We start from the raw sequence: 22,467 nt of genomic DNA on the forward strand, positions 1-22,467 counted from the left end.
TTAAAACATCATCAACTATCTACTGCTTGTCTATTCAACAGGGAACAGGCAAGTCTATACTTCATGTTAAAAAATTAGCCCTCTGACAAAATGTTTTAGTTGTGAATGATCAGCCTATACTCATGCAGATAGGGTTTGGATTCCATACATTGTATTACTAGGACCTAAGTGTTGTTACAACACTTGTCATAGGATCCAAACTCTTGTCCTCTCCTAAGTTGTTTTCACTATGCCAATACTTGTACAGCTTTGCTATCTTAGAGAAATTGATTAAAGTCTAGCTATAATCTCTTTAAGAGTAGGTAACATACCATATGACTTTGTGTATTTCTAGCACCTTGAACATTGCCTGGAACCTGGCAAGTGCTCAATAAATACATACAGAAGGAACTATCAAAGTAACATTACAAAATGAGGGATGGATATTATGCACCTTTGGATATTATACCTTGAAAAGAACACAACGTCACTTGGGTAGTATACTGGCTTAGAATACACAACCTGATCTAATCATGAGGAAACATCAAATGCAAAATAAGAAACATTCTCTTAAGACTTTGTTTCAAAAAAGTCAATTTTACAATTTTTTTAAAAGGCCAAGAAAATGCACAAGATCAAAAAGACTAAAGAGAAATTACAACTTAATATAATGTGATCCTAATTTGGATTCAGGAAGGTTATAAATGTTATAAAGGACATGATTGGGTCAAATGACAAAATTAGAATTTCAATGTCAGTTTGAATAAAAGTACTGTGTCAATGAAATATTTACTGGGCTGATAAATATGCTGTGTTTATGTATGAGAGAACATCCTTATTTTTAATAAGTACCCTGTGAAATACGTCTGCGTAAATATAACAGGTAAAGAACCATGATTTATACATCTCACTCTCAAATACTTCAGAAAATACTACGCAGATAGAGAAAATTATAAAGTACATGGAACAAAACATTAACAATAAATGAATCATCGTAAAATGCTTATAAGAGTTTTAATATTTTTGAACTTTTCTATAAGTACAACTTTTTCAAATGTAAATTTAACAAATAAAACAGTTTGCCTAAGTGAAACGAAATTTTAATACATCACCAATATCAGGTATTTATTCATAACTAGTTGAAGGTTTACGCTGTCCACTATCCACATACACTTTTTCACTGATTATATGGGAAGTATTCTCATGGTAAATATGTTTTCTGCTTAGGAGCAAGGTTTTGAGAAGTCCTATTCAAGTATTAGATAGTAAGATGATGCTTAGTGATTTTCTTAATAGAGTTCTTCAGAAAAACCAGGTTCAGATTCATGAAACTTAGTGGACTGAGGGTATGCATATAAGCTGGATTCTGGTCTCTTGGTCCATTATGTTTGAATGGTAAATTTACAATTGTAAAGTTTATGAAGTCTACCTAACTGTATTACTTGTTAGTTAGTGAGGGCTGTGTATGCTAATGTGCACTTGTTGGTATAAAGAAATATTGTTCTGTTTAGCTGTTTGAAGCACAGGTTATCTTTTAAAAGTTTATGAGAAACAAAAACAAAAAGCAGACATTGTTAAAGTTTTGTTTTATTTCTAAAACAAAGAAAAATTATATTGCTGCTAGGTCTACTATGCTAAAGTATTTTTTTGTGTGTGTTCTAATCAAGTATTCATTAGTAAGACGTGAGAATTCATCAGAGAGGCTAATGTACCATCAAGTGAGAATGGGGTACTTTGCACTTAGGTTACCTTGTCCTGATTAGAAGGTGAGACCTCCCAACTTCAGCAAAGAGAAGCACAATGGAATCTCTTATTACTTTCTCCATTCTTCTATTCATTTCTGGGAGAACAAACACTAAGACACAGGGATGGAAGGAAATCATTTGAGGGTATATCTGAACCTTAGTGATGATGGAAAAATTGTCTACTAAGCTTAATAAAAATGGAGCATAAAAAAGTGATGACTTATTTGATAAAAATAAGATACTGCAGAGAAGAGAAACAAGGATCTTTCAAATCAAGCATCTGTATCCTTTAGAACTGCAAGAAACAAGCAAAATCTGCAGTGAATAAATTGAGTTTTCAGAAAAAAATGTATGTGTTATCTCTTGAGAACAAACCAAAGGTGGCAATTAGAAGGGCAGTTCTTATCAGAGCCTAGTTATTTTCTTTTAAGTTTGGCAGAACTTTTCTTTTAAAAGTTTAGCATTTTTATGTTTCTCTATTTTTTATAGCATGACTAATACAGCAATTTTAATAAAATTATATTTGTTTAGAGAAGTAATTGTGAATGAATAAAGTTCTAAATACCTAGAGCTTGATTTAACATTTATACAATGCTGAACCAAAATTCTGGTCTAGTGCTAAACTTAACAAATGTCAAACTTCAATGAAAGCTCTCAAATGTTTTCAGTAAATATGAGAATTGTTTTTAACTAAAGAAATGGCACTTTTGTGGGGAATAGCTTTTCTTAACATCTCATCCAATGGAATCAAGTATTTAGACCACATGTGGGTGAGAACACTAACATGCTATACAAGAACTCTTAAATAAGATAGTTCTCTGTGCACTAAACTCTAAAACTAATACATAAGGGATCAGTTCAGAGATGTGCAGAGACAGATTAAAGAGACAGATTATCAAACAGACAAGAAACTGTGTTGACAGAATTATCATATCTAAAGAAAGAATATAAGAATCAGTTGAGTGTTTGTCAAACAGAGTTGATCAGGCAAGTTTTGGCAAATACCCATTAAAACATGAACCAGGGATAAGGTTTCCATCAAAGACTGATGTGGACATCTGGTCTACCTATACGTACATTCCTGAACTTATAAAATATTTGAATTATATAATACTCATTGGTCCGATCCCATTCTCACCAGGTAACTTGACAATTTTATTTTTTGCATAGCTCTGTATGGTAGGAATCCTCTAAGATGGTTAGCAATGCCCCCTGCTACCTGGCAGTCACATCCTTGTGAGATACCTCTCCCCTTTAAGTGTGGGCTTTATCTAGTGACTTGCTTCTAATGAAGAGAATATGGCAAAAGTGATGAAAAGTCACTTCCAAGATGAGACTATAAAAAACTGTGACTTTCTGCTGGCAGACACTCTTTCTCTGGATCTTTTCACTTGCTTGATCAGATGAAGTAGGTTACCATGTACTGAGTTGCCCTAGGAAGGGTCCAGGTGACAAGGAACTGATGATGGCTTCTGGCTAATAGCCAGCAAGGACCTGGGACCCTCAGTACAAAACCCTTGAGGACGTGAGGCATGCCAACAGCCATATGACTGAGCTTGGAAGTACAGCCTGACTCAGTTGAGTCTAGAGATGACTGCAGCCCCAGCCAAAACTTTTTTGCAGCTTGAGAGAGACCTGAAGCATAGGACCCAGCTAAGCTACTCCCAGATTCCTCACATACAGAAGCTGTGAGGTAATAAATGATGTAAACCATGAAGTTTCAAAGTAGTTTGTTGTGCCACAATATATAATAAATACTCCTTCTTTTATAAGAAAGATGTGCTGGTCAATGTCACAGGTAAATATTTCAGTTCTTGTGACTTACAGTGTTTTAGTATATCTTAGTTTGCTTTCTTTTAGAACACAGAAAAGATTGATAACCCAACTCTGCATCTTGTGGAACTCACCAAGCCAAATGCTGCCTGTGAGTGCTCCTGGAAGTCTGCCTGCATTTCACAGAAACAGCAAAACCAAGTTGCATAATTCCCAGTACAATATTTCTTGTCTTACTATATCAAAATAAATTTTAAAAACCTCTCTGGTTTGCTACTAATGGAATAAGTTATTTTAAATCACAGAATATTTATTTTCACAATTGTAAAGGATTTGTTTTGCTCTTTAAAAATATATATATATTTTTGTGGAAGTGGAAATTATTTGTATTACCTTAGGGTACTTTGATTCTATCAGGAATAAAACATAGATATTCCTTACAGATTGATGATCTTATTTCACGATATATGGTGACCTTCTCAGAATTAAAGACAGTAACTTTCAGTAGTCTAATCCTTATATTAAACTTGTTTCAGAATAATGACTGTATCATCAAATCACTTGATCCAATGTGACAGAAGTAACCATCCTAGGAAATATTATAGCTCCATACTGCTGGAATTGTTACAATTTAATGAGCTATCAAAAAAGAAAAGAAAGAGAAGGAAAAAAAAATTCTAGACTCTCTATTAAAGCCACCTAGAGATCAGACAATCTTTGTAATGTTTTTCAGAATCTTTGGTTCAGTAGTGGTGACTGGCTAAGTTCAGTTTTGGTTAAATCTGGTATCTTGCAATATTTGAAGCAATATTATTATACTGCATGTTTTCCAAGGAAACAAACATAATTCTTTGCAAATCGATCAGGAAAATATCAACAAAACAGTCACAAACAATAATAAATGTAAGACACTAAATGCTTTCTAAAATGGAAAGTAATAAAAAAAAGACAAAATGTGCTATCACAAAAATATGCAATGCTAATAGACAATTTGGCATTTTATAAATTTTCTGTCTCTGTATACACAAAGAATTTCAGGAAACATCTGAACACTCTAGACTTACTTACAATTTATGTTTAAGTTCCAATTAGTTTTCAGCATATATTAAATCCCATGAGATTGCCAAATTTCTTTAATACAATTTCAAAAAATAAACACAAAAATTATACAAATAAACATCTTAAGTATAATAAATGTGCATATATTTAGAAGGAAGATAAATGCTGATATATATATGTTTCAGGCCAATTTTGAAATTCTTCCCTGGGTCATTGTAATATAGGCCACTATTTCCATTAAAATTAGTAGCTTGTGGCTGTGGTTACTGTCAGTATTGCCTTATTCTCCCATCGCTAGCAATTGTGACATGAATAAATTAAGTTTTATCACCATGTAGATCATTATATACTGAATTAAGGTTAGATTTCAAGAAACATTATGAATTTAAGGAACTCATCTAGGATTATGTCAAAACTACTTTATAATAAAATCTTTATTTTCCTACCATAGGGACTATACACTACTCTTAATTTAGGGCTATTTCTCAGTTGCACTTGGACAATACCAAATTGTTCAACCAGGAATGCTTATTTTATCTTAATAACCCTGATTCATTTCAGTTGGACTTCAGTTCCACCTCTTTTTAAGGTAACTTACTTGTACAGCATAAAAATATTAAGTTGTAAGTCTTGGATAATAAACCTTGCCTTTTCTCATCCAGTCTTTGATAGATAGCATCATGGTGTCTGAATGAGGAGTTCACTACTTTATCAGGCTTCTTTAACAGGTCCTGTTTAGGAGTTCAGTACTCAGATGAGGATTCTCTAAATGCTGTAACTCTAACCAGACTCTTGATGACTCTATTACCAAATGCCTTATGTATTGAAAAATCATGGTGCTCCTAAAGCTTAAAATAAGACTAGTACTATTTTGGCAGATCACAAACTTGTTGTGATAATTCAGAACACTATTATATGAGCACTTTTTCTTTACTTACCAAGTCTAAAAAAATAAGTGTAATTTTTACTTTCCCTTCATCAAAATAAGAGTGCATTATACTGTTCAAATGATTGCAAAGAATATCAGTGCATTAGAGGGAAAAGCTAACAATGAGAGTAAATGATTGCTGCATTTTTTTATGACTCTATTCAATGCAGTTTGATTACTTGAAAGGACCATACGAAACAATATCATGAAAAATACATGTCTCTTAATGCAAAGTTGAACTGACAGTTTGTCATAGGTAAAATCTGCAGAACCAACAAAGATGCAAAATAACTAAGTCAAAATATGAATTATCTAATATACCACTATGTATTTTTAGCCTTCTTTATTCTAATTTTATGTATATAATATAGCACTGTAAATTTTTTGGTTCCAGTTTTATTACACTCACTTTAATGGACAAAATTCAAGGCTGAGTAATCCATCCTTTCTAACTGCCATAAAAAAAGCTACATTATCTTTTCTCTATTTAAAAAAATATGTATTAGGTTATTCATCACAAATAAGGATGGTGCAAAGTGAGAGAAATCTGTTAACTCATAACCATTTGAACATACTTTGCTTCCCAATGTTGCATTTGTTACTTATCATAATCTTTTCTTGGGGTGGAGGGAGGGTGGCTTGATACTCTGGCCTTTTCAGAAGAATGGCAATATCAACATTATGCAAAAAGATTCTATATTTTCTCCATAAGACTTTAATGGTGCCCAAAGATGTGTCTCTTGTCTAGACTTTACATTGAAATCGCCTCACATTCAAGTGCCAGCTCTATGTCTACCTAGATGGATACTCTTCAACTCTTATCTAAAAGCCCAGTTGTCACATCAAAACCAGTAGCAGGAAGGCAAACTCATCATCCTGTACTCTAGCCTGGATCTCTTTCCCAGATTACCTATTTCAAATTACCAACCACTATTTTCTAATCCCTGCAGTTTGATTCCCCTTGCATTTCAAATGCACCTTCCTATTTATTTTTTGCCCACCACCATAATTTGGATCTTCATTACTTCATTTGTGAATACATTACATTCTTCACTTCTTACTCTTTATCAACTCCTCCTATACAATGTTTATATTGTATTTAGGATTTAGTATATTTATTTCAGATGTAAAACAAGGGGAACCAGGTTTCCATTTTAATAAATATTATTTAGGAATCTGTTTAAAGCCATACTCAGAAGCAGCCATAATATTTATTTCTCTTGTTTGCAAAAATTATATAAAATATATCAATAATATGGCTTCTCAGAGATTTAGACTTACATATGTAGACTTAAATGAATCTTCACCAATCATGTAATTGGAATCAATTGCTTTGTTTGTGTTCTGAATGTACTTTGTTTACATTTCAGAAGCAGTAGATCAAAGTGTTATTCATTAAGAGAGAACAATAGATCTGTTATAGCTTTTGAGAAAAAAATCAAGTTTTCTAAATTTCAGATTTAATCTATTAAATTGATTTTATGCCTTGGAACATGTATGTTCCCAATAGTATACTAGTGAGTTCTTATAAACAACAAATATAAAAATGAATTACACTGGAAAAACTTCAAAGTTTGGCTACCTAAAAGGTTTATAGAGTATGTTATTTTTTAAATAAAGGGAATGTAGACACATGATATAGCCATATTTTAATGTTAAAATTATTCCTGTTTCATATAAAAATTTAAATGTATAAATATTTCATATTTTTATATAAGTAAAATTTGACTTATAGTTCTTACCATCCCTGAACAACACCTTGACACCCACAGCTTTATCAATAGGAATTAACTCAATATGTATTTTATTAGAATTATTTATGTTTCTCTGTATCTCGTGAGAGTATGAATTATTTAGGAAAGATACCATGTCTTTTGCATTTTTTCTGGCCCCAGCACTTAAGTATTAACCATTTGTTAAGATGAATTAGTTACAGCAGATTATATGTTAAAAAACTCAAAAACTACACTAGTATTAAAGTTAAGTGCTAGTTTAACTTTTTAGTCAAAGATATCAGTTTTAAAGCAAGACATTGTTTAATTTTAATGCAGGGCTTTTGGAGTCTGCAAAATACTAAAACGTGGACTTTGAAAATCCAAGAAGATATATAATTTTTTTTAAATGACACTCATTTTTCACAGGAAACCATTTAAAAATTTTGTTCTCGCCAAATGTTCATGAGATAATTCTCAGACGAGAACACTGATAGCAGTCTGGAAGGTATGTTGGAAAAGCATGTTTATCTATGCTTTTCCATTCCACACTGTAGTGAAGATTTTACAGTAATTGAAATGAGTTGTTAAAGTTAGAGGAGTTTCAAAGAGAGAGCAGTTGAAAAATACTTAATTGAAAGTAATGAGAACAGAAATTTTAAGGTTTCATTACAACTTAAATTCATGGTTTTGGCACTGCTAGAATTTTCCTTCATGAGATATCTTTATATTCTGTATTTATTAGCCTAACCATATGAAAATGTAGACCTTCAGTTAGTGTTTAGAGAGGGAGAAGACAAAAACTACAGCAAAGAAGAAGCTAAAATTAAAAGTAAGCAGAAAAATGTGAAAAACAATATTTTATTATGTTTGTCACACTGCTAACTTGTTTTATTGAGAAATCATAAATGCTGTCAATAGTAAAAAGCAATAAAAGTCATTATTTTCAAGTTTCTAAACAGTCACTTATCCATTAAACATTGCTAAAATTGCATGCATACTTGTTCCCTAATACTTCATGTAAAAGCACCACTTCAAGTGTTAAAATATATAAAGCCTATAGATTTGGAATGATGAGATAAAAAATTACTCCTTTGTTGACTATAAATTTTTAACATTAAGAAAATATTTGGAAAGGTTTTTTGCATTACCTTTGTTTTGTAAAAATAACATGCAAAGGAGCCAACTGAGTTGTGATAATTCACAGCTTTTCTATGTGAATTATTCCATTTAAATAAATGCTTGTGTTCTAATTTTCTCATAAAGAAATAGAATTGCATTTTGAAATGCTATTGAAAACAAGGCACCCAAGAACTGCTTTTGAGATCCAAGTTGGCAGTTAGTCCACAATTTTTATGTGACTTCACTAAAACAAAACAACTCCCCCAAAATCTAGCTATACTGAAATGTAAGTATATAAACTTCCTAAAAATATTCACCTAATTTTTGTATGTTTATTTACAACCACTCAAGCATTGATTTTCATAACATTTTAATTTCATAACATTTTCACTGTATAGATCAATGCTATCAGAACTTTTGGGATTAGTCGGTCAAGATTTTTGTTGTCGATGTAAAATTATGAGATGAGAGAATGTGGAAACTAAGTTAAATATTCTTCCCATCTTTGGACCAAAACGAAGTTTGCTCTGTTGTTAACAAGATAGCTCATATTCCTTAGTGCTTTTACTTCTTTCAAATGGATCATCTGTTGCGGTGGGAGCCAAGGTTTATTGATGACCATGGATTTGGACTTGACATGGGTAACTTTGTGAGAGCCAGTAAGGAGGTTTCTGTATAGCCTGCACTAAAATCAGTTCAATGCAATGGGGCCACCTTGCCCTACTTTGCTATATTAATAGGTGTAACAAGGAGCTGTAAGCCACTAATCGAAGTTTGCCTGCGTTTTAACTCATTGTAAGGCTACAATAAACTATCTACAGATAGTGGGATAATATGATATGGAAAAACAGTTTCTTACAGTCACATTTTGATTCTGCTGCTGATAAACCTTGGAAAATTAGTGTAAATATATCACATATCTCAATAAGGGTCCACCCGGGAAAGCTATGAAGAATTATAAGAAATTTACTATTCTAAAAGACCATAAGCATATGAGTTCTATGCCATTAACATTTTTCTTTGTATCTACCACATTTACTTCACTCTTTTCATTTACTGAAACTTGGATATGTTAACCAAGACTGGTTCTGAATTCTTAGGGAAATATAAGCCAAGGAGCTACATTATATAATTAACCAAACCTTTAAATTAAATGACCTTTTGCATTTATTTAAATGCATCTCATTCTAATAACTTTTTTTTTTTTTTTTTTTTTTTTTTGCAGTACGCGGGCCCCTCACTGTTGTGGTCTCTCCCGTTGCGGAGCACAGGCTCCGGACGCGCAGGCTCAGCAGCTATGGCTCACGGGCCCAGCCGCTCCGTGGCATGTGGGATCTTCCCGGACTGGGGCACGAACCCGTGTCCCCTGCATCGGCAGGCGGACTCTCAACCACTGCGCCACCAGGGAAGCCCTCATTCTAATAAATTAAGAAGTAAAATTAGAATCTAGAAAACAAAAAAATTCACATTTTTAATCCTTTGCAATAATCAAACCACTAAAGTGCCTGATAAAATGGAATAAATCTGAATTGTACACATTTGAAAAAAAGATATGGGCAGGTGGGCCTCAAAATTCTATCTCAAAAGTATGTCTGAATTCAAAGCAGTTAGGGGAAGTCACTGCATTCACTCTAAAAAGCTTGGAGAGCTGTTCTCTTTACTTGTGATTTATTGTTATTTTCAATTTGGTTTACATATTGACAATCTGATATACTATGAGTTTTTTTATTGAGAGAATTTTTTCTGTTTTACTATTATCAGAGAACATAAATGAACATTTATTGTGTTAAGGCTTCCACATTTTTTAAAAAATCTGTCATTTTATATAAAAATGTGTATCTTTGAGTTACCTTAGAAAACGTATATGGTCATACCAAACTTATGGTCCTACTTGGGCAATAGTTGGCTTGAACCCAGAACCATATGTGGGTTTAGAAAAGGAATGTACTTTCTATCCTTATTGTCTTATATCTAATCTTTTCTCATTTGTGAAATTTCTCTTTATTCCCAACATTTAAACTAGAGATAAAGTCTAGACTCTGAGATTTCATATAACATTGCTGGAGAAACATAAAAATAGTCCAAAGACTATGATAACTTGGAACAAGGTAGACCTAAAACTATATTAGCCAGCATGAGCCATGAAGAAAAAATAAACACATTGAAATTATTAACACAAGTAAATACCAGTTCATCATGGAAATCAAATAATTAATCTTAATCTGTGAAAATGGAAATTTCATAAGTAAATGTAAAACCATAATATAGAATCAAAGTTAAACACAGCACACCTGATTATGTATGGGAATAATTTATGGTCTAAAATCTCCCCATCCAATGCTCTTTCTGCCAGGCAGAAATAAATAAAGAATGAGAGTCAGATCCAATAATTTGTAGCCATTATTCATCATTTTATAGGTGTAATTAGTAAGCTTAGGTGAAACTGTGTTTGGAGATTTACTATCTCTGGAGTATGATTATCTATGAATTAAAAAAGTCTGCAGTTACTCCACACTATATGAAAATACAAACCATATTAAAAGAAATTTGCCAAAATATAATACAAAAATTAAGAAGTTCTAACACTTTTATCTTAAATGAGTCAAAAACAACTGGCTTATCTTTAATTTGAAAAGAGATAAGTAATAATACAGAGCTGAAAATAAATCTCCTTAAGCCATATTGTTTACATTGACATAAATATTGAAACCTACAATTTGTCATGTATTTTTTAAATGCCTTGAAAAAGCTGGTGAATATTATTTTCATTTTCCAGCTTAAAATATACTAAAAGAAAAAGTATGTGCCACATATTGAAAAAAAATTCATTGGCTTAAGATAATTTTTAAAAATCCAAATAATGTTTAATGTTCACCAAAAATGAATAATATTGCAAGTACTATTACATTAAATTTGTGCATAATTGTAGAAACGGCAAATTCTTTATAGCATAGCCTTTACTTACTTGTAAGTTCTTATATTAATTGTAAGTTCATATATTAATTCATTTGATCCCTGTAACAACTCTGTGAGGTGAATATCATGATCATTTTCTATGTTTTATGGATAAGGAACTCTCATAATCAAATAGTTTAATTTACACACTCAATGTTATACAGATAATAAATAGCAGTGTGGAGATTCGAACCCAAGCAGCCTGTATCCAGAATCTACGTACCCGTAATGGACCATGAACACACTGTTTGGGTGTGAGTGTGTGTGTTTATACTCATAAAAAAATCACATGTCTCTGCCATTTTGAAAGGATAAAAATATCAGCAATAGAGCAGGTCTTAGCAGGTAAAATCACAACATTAATGAATCGTGGTATCGATACTAGACTATGGCTTCCAGTCCCACACTGTTCTCCTAAGACTAAATTGTCTTAGTGTTAATTCTAATAATTTAGAAATCAGTTATTTAAATAAATCACCAATGTTAATGCTAGAGAAACAATCTGTATTGGCATTTACTTTGTAACTGATTAATAATTATCTTTATAACCTAATGGATTTATTTTTCTTTTTATATTAGAGAAAACTCCATGAGAAATTGCAAATTATGAGAGTGGTTTCAGGGCTAAAAAATAACCATTGCCTAATGAAAATGCCTTTTTACTTCCCTGAAGATGAATCCTACAGGAAACCAATGTCAATTTCTTTTTTTTTGTTTTTTGCAGTACAAGGTTATCTCCCTGTTGTGGCCTCTCCCGTTGCGGAGCACAGGCTCTGGACGTGCAGGCTCAGTGGCCATGGCTCATGGGCCCAGCCGCTCCGCGGCATGTGGGATCTTCCCGGACCGGGGCACGAACCCGTGTTCCCCTGTACCGGCAGGAGGACTCTAAACCACTGCTCCACCAGGGAAGCCCCCAATGTCAATTTAATTGATATTATCACATTACTAAACTTTACACGGGAAGAACTAGTATATATTTGCATTTTAAATCTTAATCCTTAAAAAATTATGCCACCCTCATTATTTGGTTGAACATTGAGCCAGTCACAGCCACTTCATAAATTATCATGAGATACAAAGATGGATGTCATGTAAGAGCAAGGCATATGGAGTCAAAGGGATGAGAAGGTCCTGAGTTCACAGTCTGATTCCAAGCAATTTGCTTTAAGACCATGTTGCTCAGTTTCCTCAAATATAAAATGGGCATGCTGTGAAGATCAGCACAAATAACGTATTTGAAAAAGCTGTGCAAACTTGCAATTGTTTTAGAAAAGTTAACCGGTGTTCTCTGTAATATCCTGAATCACTGCTGCATCAAAAAGGATGAGTACCATTCTCAGGTCACCAACGTCCCTTCCCTAATGTCTTTTTAACTTCCAGACTCCTTCCTCATCCCCTTCCTCACCTCTTTTGAATATATACTATTTGGCACTTGATGAAATTTTGGATTTCATTTCTCCCAAGACACATCTCTTGCTTTTCACTATGATCCCTTAGTTTGTGAGAGAAGAAACACCTGCTGCCTTTCTTCAGCAGGCAGATTTAGAATAAAGTTAGCACTGTAATGCTTCTTCCAGGACATACTGTCAATCCAGCAGTTATTAAAAACAGCAAGTGGATTTTAATGGACTAATTTCTTTGAAACAGCTAAAATATTTTCAACCAATGAACCATTTCCCAAACAACTAAACATACTGATTTTTCATATATATATATATATATCTATCTCCTCTGGTTGCCCACTATTTCAGCATAAAAATATCATTACCATTGAAAGAAATGATCGGGTCTTTGTAAATCTTACTTTTAAAACTAAACAGTTATATTCATTTATTCATTTACTGACTGCCTTGCCACCTTTGAGAAAGTGAAATTGGACTTTTTTTTAAAGTGTTGCTGTTGTAAAATGACACTGAATGCTAAATAATGTGCTTGTTTGTTTTTCAGCTGTTGTAAGTCTAAAGAGGTTTTCTGAATACTTCAATTATAAAAACATTTAAAACATACAAACTTGTGCAATTTTTATTTTAATGAAGATGAGAAGTTCATTAAAGAAGATAAATATTTCATTAGATGTTAAATAAAACAAAGAGATTTTTTGGCTTCTCAGCACAAAATTCCTTTGAAAGATTAATTAATACTTGCAAATTATGCAAATTAGACCCATGCAAATATTTTATGAAGACAATTAAGGGAACCATTAATTACTGCTTTTTTTGCTTCAGTGAGATTCATTCATTTAATTTTAATTTCACTTTAACTGTTTTGATGGATAATCTTGCAGCTAAGAACTTTATCTTTCCTGGCGGGTCACTTAAACTTATAAATTTCATCCAGTGAGCGAACAGAAATCTGTAAAGATATTCTCTAGACTATGTTAAGTATCAAGAGAAATTTCTGACACAATGCACTCCCAGAAACAGGGAAACTGGAAGGGAATGTGAGCTCATTCTTGGACAAGTTTCAACTGCTGGAAAAGCAATTAATTTGCTTTGGCTGTGCTAATATAGGGGAATTAGAAAGTGTGACACAAGACAAATAGAAATAATTAGTTCTCCAAAATGATGTTCTCATTAATATGGTTCGAACAGTAGAAATAAAAAACATTATTGTGGCATGTCTGCATTCTGTCCCTAACCATGGGAGGTAGAATAATGCAGCATAAGCATTTTTACATTTATAGTCTAAATGATGATGTTTCATTTTTTTTCTAAAGGAGAATTTACAGCAAAGGGGATAATATATCTCAAAAGTCTAGACATATACATGATATAAATTGATCACATACTTTCCATCATCATGTTTTTATGTACCAATTCTTAAAATGTTGTTCATACAAATTCTGTAGTTTAGTGAATAGACTTTAAAATGAGAGTTCTTTTTCTGTAATTTAAATATTTTCAGATCTCTTTTATAACTCTTAAAGTATCAATAACATTTCTCAGAAAATAAAAGAAAACATGTATAGATGGCCAGGGTATTTTTACTTTCTAAGGGTGAATATAAAAAGAGAAAACAGATTTTATGAATATGAACCACAAATCTATATTACTAAATGGTAGCTGTCTTCAGCTTCGGTAGACTTTATATACATTTTCTACTATTACGATCTCCAGTGAGCAAATTAATTGGATACAAAGGCCATCAAATTTTTCCCTTGATAATAAGGGTGAAAAATACTCAAAGCAAAAACTTAAATAAATTTTCCTTAAATCTGAAGGTGATAATATATTGTCTAAAAACTAATAAATTAATTTCTTGACCATAATGAAAAACAATGTCCTGAACTGTCTAGTTAGTCATAATAATAAAAGTATCATTGATAAATATACATATAAAATTAAAATGACAGAGGCTATTTTCCTACCTATTCTCTGACACTTCTGTAGTGCTGCAGCCAGTCACTGTTAGTATGGTCCAATGAAAAGTTACAAGTGGACATACATTCTCATTGATATTTGTTGAGCTCTTTAACATTTTCTAAAAATAGATCTTAAAATTAAATTTTCTTTCTTACAAGGATAATCTCATTCCATTCATCCTGAAATTCTAAATTCCCTAGATTTCTTTTGCATATTTACACTGCCCACACAGATATATGTTACACCTTCTAAATTAAGATCATCTGTGACTTTCATTGACACACTGTTTAACCACTCTTCCATATCACTAGTTACGATGTTAAGTCAACATGGATCTAGCATTGATCTTTAGGCCCCCCTGCTAATATCTGTCCCAATTTCCATTTATCAATATTCTTTGATTATGGTCTTCAGACAGTATTCAAGCCAAGACAAAAACATGTTCATGAACAAGCCAATTTAATTCAATTTTTCAATTTTATCTATGCTAACAAAATATTATTATATTTTCCATTAATAACTGCTCTATTTCAATCCTTAAAAGCAATTTAGTTGTACAATGTCCATTTCCCCTCTCTAAGCCTCCAATTCCAATTCATTCTTCCTGATATTCCCTATATCCCCTAAAATCTTATAGCACCTACCACCTATTATATTACTTTACTAGGAAATATGATGTCGAATATACTACAAACTATACGCAATCATTTGGCCTTACTTTACTCTGCCTAAATATTTAGGCAATGGAATAAAAATTAAAATTACACCACAAAACCTCATTTTATGTCACAACTCAACACAAACATATAAAAATGACAATTTTTTTTTTTGTAAGAACCAGGAGTTTAGAAAATTAGCTCTATGGAAATAACACATTGAAAATAATTTTATGTAAGTATAATTCTAATGAATTACTATTTAATAATATTTTGAGCAACTTCATACTTCTCACCACGTCTGATTTCAGGTATAATTAGTTGAAATTACATAAGACATTTCCAACAGACCTATAAGAGACCTTCAGCATTTGGAGTTTAAGCATATCTGCCTACATTCAAAAACAAGATTTACTTTTTGATATATGTCTTAAAAGAATAAACATGGTTATACTGAAATTATAAGAAAATGTTATTCTAAAATTTTATAAAATATTACAACTCATGAGTATCACTGAGACTTTCTATTTAATAATAATAACTCTTATTGTCTAGTTAAATGAGTAAACAATGACCTATGATAACTATGGAACATTAGCATGTTTATTGATTACTGCCTAAAATAAATATCATCTTTTGTTCAACTTAATCAATGTTGTTTAGATTGATTAGCTGCATTGAAATGCTGCCAAACAACAGAAACCAGTGCCAAGGGACTAGAAATAAATTTATTATTTTTTTTTTGTTCATAGTAATATAATTCTAGTATTTATTTTTTAAGATCAAGAAAAATAGTTTGAGGCAATCCCTAAGGTGATTACACTTTCTAAATGAATAAACAATAGTCAGTATGCACTGCAGGCAGCCCAGAAATCAGTATTAAGCAACCTTCCCTTTTTTTTAAATGAAAGTCTCCCTCTTTTAAGCTAAATAAAGACATTTTATACATAGAAAATTAGGTTCAGGTGACAAAAAATTTCTTGTAAATTTCTGCAAACACTTTACTGTGAGACTAAGTCAACATCATGTTATAAATAGAGACCAATTTTCTAAAAAATAGAAAAGTAAATTATATGTTAGAGTAATAATAGCTTCAGTGTTTACCAGTTGCTAGGCACTATAAATGTTAACTCGTAATAATAAAATTTAATATTAACAGCTAAAACTTAACTGTGTACATACTATATTGCTCAGCATATGCTCAGTGCTTTACATGGGTTACTTTATTTAATCCTCACAGTAAGGCTCTGAGGTTAAGCAATTACTATACGAAAAAATAGTGGAGCAAAGATTTGAATCTAGACCTGACTCCTAGCATTTCTTAACTGGTAGATTCTGTAGAGGTGTCTAGAGAACCTCCAAGCCCACATTAAACTTATGGGTCTTTTTTAAGGATTAGAAATAGAAATATGCATAAGACAATTATGTGAAATCAAATTTAAACCATAATTTCATATAGATCTTTAAAATGGTAAATTTAAGTAAGATTCAGCGTAGAACCTTCACAGTGTAGAAGTCTTGGGATACCATTTAGCAACTCTGTTAAACCACATACTGTTGGAGAAATGAAAATGCTCTTCAAATGTCTTACACTGAATCAAAATTGGATTTGTGTCTGATTTTAAATTTGTCCTAAGTTCATTGCATGCAAAGTTGTAGGGGTGTAGATAAATCTTTTATCTAAATATGATTAATCTCTTAATTTCTTTTATTGCCACTTTCTTCATTTAGAATGAGGTTTTCCCTAGCATGTCTGGAAGTGTCTGTAAACATGGTATAGGCATAAATGACTGATTAAAAAGTAAAAAGCTGGAAAAGAAACATTTTTTTCCAACTACACATCATTCTCTAGCTGCTATCAGTAGACTGTTTGAATTTTTGAAGTCATTAACAGGCAATGTGCTCTCTAACCACAATGAGTGACGGGACTTCAAGTAGCTATCCTAGAAGAGAGACACGTAAATACAGAGAGCAAAGCATGGAGGAAAGAACAAAGACTCTGGGGTCATAAGTCTGAATTTAAATGTCAGCAACCCCACTAACTCATAGTGCAAATGTGAGAATGTTAATTAGCCATTCTGCATGTTCGTTATCTTACATTTAAATTAGAATATACAGGAAAGGCTCAATAAATATGAGCTCCTAATCCACCTTACTATTTTAATAAGCAAATACTCCATTTACTGTGTAATATCACTAAGTCTAAATAAAAGAAAATGTATTACTAGGACTTTTAATATGTGCTGGAACATTTGACTCAATAGAAATAGCTTGATAAAAGATACAAATTTCACTCATAAATTTGACATGCATTATAATGTTTTGGATCTATAAGTTACTAAACAAAAAATAATAATAACATAGTTTAAAAGAACAATATTTTAACAATCCTAATTTAAAAACAATCGGGAAGAAAATAGGGGATGTGAAAAACATTTGGACATGTTGTATTCCCATCTCCAATTAACTCATTGTGTAACCTTTATCGAGTCATGTACCCTTACTAAACCTTGGTTTCCTCTCTTGCAAAATGAAGAGATTTAATTTATCTTTAAAGCCCCTTCCCAGTGCTAAGGCAGTAACATCATATAAGTGTGCTTGGCATTTCATCAGTGTTCAATAAACATTTGTTGAATAAATGAATAATTTTCAAATTTTGCATGTATCTTCACATATCTAGGAAACAGAAAGAAGATATGTTTAAATTGGAACAAAAAGATTGTTAATTTGAAGGCAAGTCTTTTATGTCCTTTGATTGGAAGAACATCTGGTTTTCTATGATCTGAGATCAGTCAAAAATAGAATAAAAAGCCAAACAGTTTTGATTATGGACATTGGATGTAAATAAAAGAGATGTACTTTCAAGTGGAGTCAAGATTTTGCAAGCATAACTTGCAGATATCCTAAGATGTCAGAGGAACTGTGGTCCACATTCCCAGTGATTTCAACAATTAATTTTTGGTTTAAGAGGATGGATTTTTACTTAGAAGGAAAAAGCAGAAAGCTGTTATTTTGCAAGTGAACTTTTTAGACTTTTTGAAAATTTATAAAAGACATAGAGTAAACAGTACTAATTCATGATTCTCCCATGTTATAGTTCATATCTATATATTGAACACCTAAACAATATACAGAGATTAAACCATTTGAAATTATAGGAAACAAATCAGGAAAGAAGCATGAGGTTAATGATTATTAAACCAAAGAAGAAAGTGTTATTTAAGAAATGTGATTATGGTATATTAAGTTAAATATAAATTTAAAATGGATGTAAGTGAATATCCACAGAATCCAAATCTTGGGTCAAATGTGTAAGAAAAAAGTAACATTAGAAATGCACACAGGAAGAAAAAACACATTCTGTTAATTCAGCTCTTACATAGAAAAATTCTGCCAGAATTTGTCAGTCTGACTTTCCTGGGAGGAATCATATTATCCTTCGTTTCCTCCCATCAGTATCTCCAACCAATGTCTGAAAAATGTCAGGACAATAGGGATCCTTAACATCTATCCGCAAGATCTAACAAAGGTCCTAATTTCTTCGGGGAATATATAGCAAGCATCACAATGTGTCCAAAATTTGGGGACCATAAATGTGACACAAACGTTTGACATATTAGGATGTAAGTGTCAAGCATATAGACACTAGGAGCACAGTGGTGAACAGAACAGGCCTGGTTCATTCCCTGCCTGGCTACCATCCCGAGAAAGGAGGAAGAATACATTAAAAAAGGAACTACCGATGAACAGCTGCTATTGTGAAGAAGAGAAAGGTATGATAAGAACCTCTAAGTGGAGGAACTAGACCCATAGAGCAGGGAGAAGCTGCAGGGGTAGGTATGGAGTCTGGAAAGCATTCCTGGAGGTTGTGACTTCTAAGATGAGACTTAAAGGATGGGTAAGTAAAGGCAGCAAAGAGGGGGAAATGTAGTTGGTAGGTGGAGAAAGACGTGAGGCTTTACAGAAAAAAAAAAATCCAGTATGACAGAAGAACAGAGAGTGAAGGGCAAAAGTTTCGATTATGTGTAGAAGGCAAGGGAGGGAAATGTCAAGCTTCACTTCCCTCACTGTATTTAAGGAGGATATTGGATTGGACAGATGTGGGAACCATAGAGAAGGAACACAGAGGAAGACAGGTTTGCAGAAGGGAGGAGTGAAGAATCCTTTAGGTTTGGTGCCCTGGACTTTGACGTCCCTGTGAGACAGCCAAATACAAATGTGATATTATTTGGAACTCTTAAGAGATGTCTGTATTGGCTGGAGAGATATTTTTAAAATTGTTAAAATATATAAGTTAAATAAATCATTGAAGTGAATGCTATTGCCTATGGAGTGAGAAAAAAAATAATACAAGAAGAGATTAGGATTTAGTTGAAGAAACACATAATGTTATAGATTTGGCTGCATACATTTGTGTGGATGTGCATTTATATGTGTGGTGGCTCAGGTTTTGGAGGATATTTATTAACTAGTCCAAAAAATAGTTAAATAAGTATTTATATGAATTCTGTCTATGGTATATATATATATATATATATTCAAAATATCTTACAAAAAGCTTTAAAGTAAGATAAATTTTTAAACTTCATAACAAATCATGACATATAACTCTGTAAGACTCAGGCATGAGAAAGTTAATTACCATAAAATCCAGCTCCTGAAACAAGCTGTTTTTAAATTTTTTAAATTTTAAATTCATAAAATGACCACATTCATGAATTTTGAGTTAGTTACTAGAAATATCAGCAACAAAAACATTATTCCTGTGCAGTATGTGTTGATTTACCTTACTTTTCAAGATAAGTAAGTCAATCGCATAGGGCCTCTATGCTCAGAAACATTTCCTAAACTGCTTTCTGTTTTCCTCTTCCTCACCTCTATAGTTTTACAGAAATGATGCTACTAAATACGGATGAGGAAGACGGCGGAAGAGTAAAACGCGGAGATTACCTTCTTCCGCACAAATATATCAGAAATATATCTACATGTGGAACAACTCCTACAGAACACCTACTGAACGCTGGCAGAAGACCTCAGACCTCCCAAAAGGCAAGAAACTCCCCACGTACCTGGGTAGGGCCAAAAAAAAAGAAAAAACAGAGACAAAAGAATAGGGAAGGGACCCGCATGGGTGGGACGGAGCTGTGAAGGAGGAAAGGTTTCCACACACTAGAAGCCCCTTCACGGGTGGAGACTGCGGCGGGCAGAGTGGGGGAGCTTCGGAGCCACGGAGGAAAGCGCAGCAACAGGGGTGTGGAGGGCAAAGCAGAGAGATTTCCGCACAGAGGATCAGTGCCGACCAGCACTCACCAGCCCAAGAGGCTTGTCTGCTCACACGCCGGGGCGGGAGGGGCTAGGAGCTGAGGCTCGGGCTTTGGTCGGATCCCAGGGAGAGGACTGGGGTTGGCGGCGTGAACACAGCCTGCAGGGGGCTAATGCGCCACGACTAGCCGGGAGGCAGTCCGGGAAAAGGTCTGGAGCTGCCGAAGAGGCAAGAGACTTTTTCTTGCCTCTTTGTTTCCTGGTGCGCGAGGAGGGGGATTAAGGGTGCTGCTTAAAGGAGCTCCAGAGATGGGCGCGAGCCACGGCTATCAGCGCGGACCCCTGAGACGGGCATGAGACGCTAAGACTGCTGCTGCTGCCACCAAGAAGCCTGTGTGCAAGCACAGGTCACTATCCACACCTCCCCTCCCAGGAGCCTGTGCAGCCCAGCACTGCCAATGTCCCGGGATCCAGGGACAACTTCCCAGGGAGAACACACAGCACGCCTCAGGCTGGTGCAACGTCACGCCAGCCTCTGCCCTGCAGGTTCGCCCCACATCCGTACCCCTCCCTCCCCCATGCCTGAGTGAGCCAGAGCCCCTGAATCAGTGGCTCCTTTAACCCTGTCCTGTCTGAGTGAAGAACAGACGCCCTCAGGCAACCTACAGGCAGAGGCAGGGCCAAATCCAAAGCTGAACCCCGGGAGCTGTGCGAACAAAGAAGAGACAGGGAAATCTCTCCCAGCAGCCTCAGGAGCAGTGGACTAAATCTCCACAATCAACTTGATGTACCCAGCATCTGTGGAATACCTGAATAGACAACAAATCCTCCGAAATTGAGGAGGTGGACTTTGGGAGCAACGATATATATTTTGTTTTCCCTTTTTCTCTTTTTGTGAGTATATATGTGTATGCTTCTGTGTGTGATTTTGTCTGTATAGTTTTGCTTTTAGCATTTGTCCTAGAGGACTGTCTGTCCGTTTTTTTTGTTTTGTTTTGTTTTAGTATAGTTATCAGTGCTTGTTATTATTGGTGGATTTGTTTTTGGGTTTGGTTGTCCTCTTCTTTCTTTTAATTACTTAAAAAAATTCTTTTTTAATAATTCTTTTTTGTTATTTATCTTAATAACTTTATATTTTATTTTATCTTTTCCTTTCTGTCTTTCTTTTTTTCTCCCTTTTATTTGGAGCTGTGTGGATGACAGGCTCTTGGTGCTCCAGCCAGGCATCAGAGCTGTGCCTGGGAGGTGGGAGAGCCAAGTTCAGGACATTGGTCCACCAGAGACCTCCCAACTCCACATAATATCAAATGGTGAAAATCTCCCAGAGATCTCCAACTCAGCACCAAGACCCAGCTCCACTCAACGACCAGCAAGCTACAGTGTTGGACACCCTATGCCAAACAACAAACAAGACAGGAACACAACTCCACCCATTAGCAGAGAGGCTGCCTAAAATCATAATAAGGTAACAGACACCCCAAAACACACCACCAGACATGGACCTGCCCACCAGAAAGACAAGATCCAGCCTCATCCACCAGAACACAGAAACTAGTCCCTTCCACCAGGATGCCCACACAACCCACTGAACCAACCTTAGCCACTGGGGCAGACACCAAAAACAACGCAAACTACGAACCTGAAGCCTGCAAAAAGGAGACCCCTAACAAAATAAATTAAGGAAAATGAGAAGACAAAGAAAAACACAGGAGATGAAGGAGCAAGGTAAAAACCCACCAGATCTAACAAATGAAGAGGAAATAGGCAGTCTACCTGAAAAGAATTCAGAATAATGACAGTAAATATGATCCAGAATCTTGGAAATAGAATGGAGATCATAAAAGAAACATTTAACAGGGACCTAGAAGAACTAAAGAGCAAACAAACAGTGATGAACAACACAACAAATGAAAT

At 33.9% G+C, this 22,467-nt stretch overlaps 1 protein-coding gene across 1 annotated transcript in view; it reads right to left on the minus strand.

Moving 5' to 3' along the window:
* Window positions 1-22,467, minus strand: part of DACH1 (dachshund family transcription factor 1) — a 414,702-nt gene that overhangs the window by 10,622 nt on the left and 381,613 nt on the right. The window lies entirely within an intron of this gene.

This window comes from Delphinus delphis, chromosome 18 (assembly GCF_949987515.2).
Source record: "Delphinus delphis chromosome 18, mDelDel1.2, whole genome shotgun sequence".
NCBI lineage: Eukaryota > Metazoa > Chordata > Mammalia > Artiodactyla > Delphinidae > Delphinus > Delphinus delphis.